Source organism: Carlito syrichta, unplaced genomic scaffold (genome assembly GCF_000164805.1).
Source record: "Carlito syrichta isolate Samal-C Ts95f unplaced genomic scaffold, Tarsius_syrichta-2.0.1 Scaffold307345, whole genome shotgun sequence".
Lineage (NCBI taxonomy): Eukaryota > Metazoa > Chordata > Mammalia > Primates > Tarsiidae > Carlito > Carlito syrichta.
Genome location: NW_007251441.1, coordinates 213,266 through 219,257, shown reverse-complemented (window position 1 = coordinate 219,257; position 5,992 = coordinate 213,266).

Here is a 5,992-nt window from a genome sequence, read left to right as displayed (position 1 = left end):
GAATTACAGGCATGCGCTACCACGCCCGGCTGATTTTTTGATTTATTGTAGAGATGAGGTCTCGCCAAGTTGGCCAGGCGGGTCTCAAACCCGTGGGCTCAGGCAATCCACTCACTTCAGCCTTCCAAGGCGTGGGATTACAGGCTGAGCCACCGAGCCTGGCTAAAAAAATTAAAAAAAAAATTTTTTTTGTCTGACTGGCTTGGTTTGAAGAATCAGTTTTCAAGCTCTGAAATTCTTTCTTCTGCTTGGTCTAGTCTGTTGTTAAGGTTTGCAACTGTATTTTGAAATTACCAAAGTCAATTCTTGAATTCTAAAAGCTCAATTTGTTCCTTCTCAGTATTGGCATGCCTCTTTCAATTCTTGGGTCAGTTTTTGACTTCTTTCTTTTGGATTTTTACTTTCTCTTGGGTCTCATTGAGTTTCCTTGCCATCATATTCTGAACTCTATATCTGTTATTTAGGCCATTTTATTCTGATTAGGATCATGAAGCTGGTGTGATCCTTTGGAGCTGACAAAATACTGGCTTTCTTATATTGGTGGAGTTCTTGCACTGGCTCTTTGTCATCTGAGAGAGCTGAAGCTTCTTTTTTTGTGTTTGCTATTACAAAACAGATGGGGATGGATTGTGGTTTATGTTGTATATGGTTGGTTGACTTTGTTTCTGGGTGCTTTCAGAGAATCATAGTTCTGTATGGCTTCCTTGGTTGCACATGGGTGCATGCAGTGACTTTCTCAGACTCCCTTGTGGTTTATTTATTTATTTATTTTCGGTGGTTTAGTTTAGGCTTCAGTCCAGTAGATGGCGATTAAGAGCCGGCAGATAGGCTCTTTACTCTTCCTGTGCTGGCCCTCAGCAGGGGTGGGGTCACCAGAAAAATCACGAAAAGCTCCCTGTCTGTGCAAGAATTGCTGGAGAAGTGTGAGCACTGGCTTTTTGGTGCAGCTTTCCAGGTTCCAGTGTGAAGAGCCAAACCTCCCCCTTCCCCCACAACTATGCACTTGGGAGGAGGGCAGGCGTGTGAGAAATTGTCCTCTCTTAGTCCATTTTCAGGCTTTGGCGCTGCCTTTCTCCACGACTGGCACCGTGTGCCCATGTTTCCTTTGTTCCAAAGGGGGCTTTGGCAGGTTGCATTCCCCCCTACTGCTTTATGGGTGGCCCATATCGAGAACCAGGTCTCTAGAAAATTCACTGCTCCCTGGGGTCCTGCGGAACCCCATGCTTGCCAGAGTCAGCATGGGTTGCGGGGGTTGTCTGTGGGCGAGCTGGTGGTACAGTGGTTAGGCCAGGTGGGGTCGTGTCTCTGTGGGGGGGCAACCTGTATGGCACCTACCTTCTCACCCTCGGCCTGCGGGGAGGGCATGGCATAACTGTGCAGTTAACCGCCGGGTTCTCCATTCCTGGAAAGACCTCTGACTGCCACTGACAGTGTAGCTCTGGTTCCCAGGGACAGAGGGGCTTCCTGTTTAGCAATCAGTAGATTGTTGGATGGGTGAAGAGGGCAGGGAAGCGCTCCCATCTATCCATTTCTGATGGCTCTGAGCTCCCGAGGGTCGATCTCAGTCAGACACTTGGTGTTTTGCTTTTCGTGTGTTCCTTCCCTGTGTGGCCACTTTAGTAGTTCTGGTTTCCTTTCCCTCCATTTTCTGCTCATAACTCCGTTATTCACCAGCACTTCAGTCTTCCCTCTGAGGAGAACTGACATGCTATTCCCCTAGTCAACCATCGTGAAACCAGAAAGATTTTTTTTTTGAGCTGGAGTCTCACTCTGTCACCCAGGCTGGAGTGCAGTGGAGCGCTCATGGCCACTGCAGCCTCGACATGCTGGGCTCAGGTGATCCTTCCTCCTCAGCCTTCCAAGTAGCTGGAACTACAGGCACGCATCACCACGCCTGGCTAATTTTTGATTTATTGTAGAGATGAGGGCTCACCAAGTTGCCAAAGCTGGTGTCGAACCCGTGGGCTCTGGCTGTCCTCTCACCTCAGCCTCCCAAAGTGCTGGGATTATAGGTGTGAGCCACACTGCGCCTGGCCAGAAACCAGAAAGTTTTATTCTGATTTTTAAAAATGTAGATGTAAGCCTAAATGTCAGCAAATAATAAAATCTCAGGATCTATATGATGTAGATCAGGTCCTAGAATAATGGAGAATGTCCACCATCCATCTCCTGGAACTCAAAGATTTTAGTCAAAGTGAAATACCTGACATTACTTCGATAGAAGATGGGTGTGGAATGGCTTGGACAGGAAACTCTGAGAGCCACAGGAGGCCAGATGCTTCTCTCTCTCCACAGGGGACTTGACCTTTGACTCAGAGCCCTCAGGAAATCGTGACTTTTTTCTTTAGTATTTGATCCTTAGCTGATGCAAGCTATTTATTTATGTTTGTCCATTGGATGGCAGGGTGGTTGGGCTGTTTTCACATCTATAAAAGGCAGTGCAGAGTGCTTCCTTTGATGTGTCCCGCCTCTGCTATGGCCTCGCCATTCCCAGCTAACTTGGTCTTCCACATGTAGGGCTCTGGATCCCACTCCTAAAAGCTCTAATTTGGGGATCAGAGTCTGAAATAGCCCCAAAGGTATCCTGTTTAGTTTGTCATTTAAATAGCTAAGCCCCTGCCACGTCCATTTTAAACCCTCTCACCTTTCATTTAGCTAAGCAGTTCTTTTTTCAAGTTTGACTTGTTTATGAACACAACATTTCTTTTTCTTTATTCACTGCAATTCCATATCTATAAAAAGCATTGATGAAAGGAGGAAAGAGTGAAATCAACATTCCTTTTAGTAAAGCGCCTTAGCTGAAATCGCAGAACTCCCAGGGAACTTAGCAATAAAGGCTTCCGGTGCTACTCCTGAGTGCAGAGAAGCAGAGTGGTCACAGTCATGGCCTGAGTGTGACCTGATGACCTGATCCCAAAAATGACTAGCTTTTTGACAGGTTACTTAACCTCTCTTTGCCTCAGTTTGCCCATCTGTAAAACGGGGATGTTAATAGTTCCTGCCTCATAGACCAGACCGGCTAAATAATTTGCAAAGCCTCTTGTTCAAATTTCAGTGAAATGAAAACGCTGTGCCCTTTGTTCAAATTTCGAGATGGCAGTAGCATAACATTCAACTAAATGTGGGGTCTTTCTGAGCATGGGGTCTGTGCTTCAGCCCAGGAAGCTGGCCCTACTCACAGAATTGCTGTGAGGACTAAATGAAATATTGTGTTTAAAACCCTTAATGTAGTGCATGGCACATGTGCAATCTATATAAACATTAATTAAAACTAAAAAACGACAGTCAAGTAATTGGGAAACCAGAGAGTCTTTTTTTTTTTTTTAGATTGGAAAATTTAGTTTATTTAGAAAGTAAATTAGAGAGAGAGAGAGAGAGAGAGAGAGAGAGAGAGAGAGAGAGAGAAAGGAGTTTCACCTCCCCAAGTAGGGGAGGGGGCCAAAGCTTAGGAAAACATGGCCTGGCCATAGCTCAAAGAACATATGACCAGACCATAGCTTAGCAAGACAGTGACCTGGAGACATTCTTACTAGCTCAGGGTAACACAGTGAACTGGTAGTAAAGGGAGACTTAAACTCAACCTGTTCGAGGGCTCCCTGCATAGTTTATTTACCTATACTCTACTGCTTTCTTCAGTGAAGTCCATTCATTCAATCAGCATTTTTAATGCTTTTTTTTATCACCCATGCACAGCAGTATACATTGGCAATATGTGGTTCATGAGTTTTGTTTTTATTCATTTGTTGCTGTTGTTGTATATCTACAGGGCTATAGCATGCTAGAATAAAACTCAAGATATACTAATTCTGTCACTGAGCAGTCTCACATGATTTACCTTATTAAGTCACATAAGTTTAGAGGTGTCAAGTAAATAATCTTGGCAAACTGGCATCAAAATATAAAGACAACTTATAAGTATTAAAAATATAAATGTAAATATACATGACAAATGGGTTTTCTCGTGTGTTAAACCGGAAGATAATTTAGATGGTCTGAAAGAAGATTTCTAATGCTAACATTAACCATATAGTCACATGCACCTCACTTTTTTTTACTTCTCATGAAGCCACAAATGGGAAAGCCTTCATTAAAATGACTATTTTCTTTGTTCTTAATGTGTCCCTAAAGAAAATTATTAAAAATATCTCAGATCAATGGTAGATAAAATTTCTTAAAAATTCTGTAAGTTTAAAAATTCTATAAAAACCCCAAACAGAGTACAAAATACTATTTTGTCTGTATTCTGGTTCATCTTCATTTACTTTTTCTTGGTGAAAAGAGAATGTCACCCTTGTTCATTGTGAATTTCAGAATCTAAATTTGGAAAGAGAATTCCAAAAGCATGTTAATTAGACTATGCAGAGAGTTCTTTAAAAATTTGAATATATAAATAATTTTATCATTCTGGGTGTGCATTAGCTATAGTTAATCCAGAAGGCTTTTTAAAGCAATATGCTTTTTTGTGTTCAGGAATTATTTCCTGATATATAAATAACTTACATTTTCATAGTACTCAGACAATAAAGGGCCCTGCAATACAGACCTGTCTAGTTTGAATAGTTTGGATTCATGTGGCAACCTGTGAAATATCACTTTGATTATTATTATGGGCATGGTCACCTTGAGTAAGGCTTTTTGTTATTCAGTAATGCATATTTTTATTTTAAACACAAGCACCTCTGTGAAATCTGCCCTAACCATTGAGATGTTTCTTCTATTTATTATCATTTTATTTGCCATCATATAATTAATGTAAATATAAGGTTTAAGATTTTAGATGATAAACTCTCAAAAGAAGATAACCTCCTGTCCTTCACTGGGATTTTTCCGTTCTAGGAAAATGTCATTTTCTATTTGTGGACTCTTCTAGGAAATCTTCTTCATTCCCATTTAGCTGGAGCTGTTTCTTCTCTGATGGACTTAACAATGCTATTTCTGTAACTAATTTGAGAGGCTGGGCAGCCATTCATTCGTGGTTAATACTGTAATTCTTAAAATGTATTTTTAAGAAGTGGATGGAAATAGCCGAAACTCCATTTTAGTTTGAATGCTATCACTGGTCAAGCACACACAAAACTGTCAGCAAAATGCTGTCCATGTTGGGCAACTCCTATGAATTGAAAGTAGCTAAGCTAAAAAAAGGGAAACTGACAGGTGTCTTATTAGGCTTTAGCTATTAGTCATTTTTGTATCTGCACAAGTAATTGACACTACACTTCTAAACAAAGATTGTGCATTTGCATGCTTTCAGGAAGCAATCCTGGTGGGTGATTCTGGTCCACTATTTTAGGATATGATGGCTTAATTTGAAAAATGTTTTTATGAACAAAACACGATCTCTTCCTTGTTACTTTTCGGGATGTCCTCAAGTTTCACAGTATAATCATGGACTGAATAGATTTTGCTTGGGTACCAAATATCTGATGACTGAATGGGGTTGGCAGTAAAATTGTGGGTTGTGTTAGCAACTGGCTTCAACAGGAAAAAAGAAGAGGATTATCTTCATTCTGTTCTTTTCTTGACAATTGCTGTAAAATGTATTTTTGGTTTACTACGAACCAGTCTTTACCAAATCAAAACCTGGGAAGAAGTTTTGTGAATAATTATCTTTGCATTTGGGGGCTGGCTCCATCTCCCAAAATTAGGGATTTTTTTAGAATTGTAAGGAACTTTAGAGAGTATTGATTTCTTCTTCTTCCTTCCAGATGGAGAAATTGAGTTCCAGAGACATTAGGCAATCTCAATGTGGCGAAATGAGTTAGAGGCAGAATCAAAATGAAAAGATCTGAAAACATTTTAATGTCATTCATTCAACTAGAGTCTTCTTTCTATATCTTTGTATTAATGACTTTTCCCACTAAAATGTGAATTGCTAAGGTGTTTCTCACTCCCACACTACACCTCCATGTCATTTTACTTTTGACCCCACTTCTGAAAACATTGACTATATCTAAACTGATAATCGGCCAGGCCTGGCAGCTCACGCCTATAA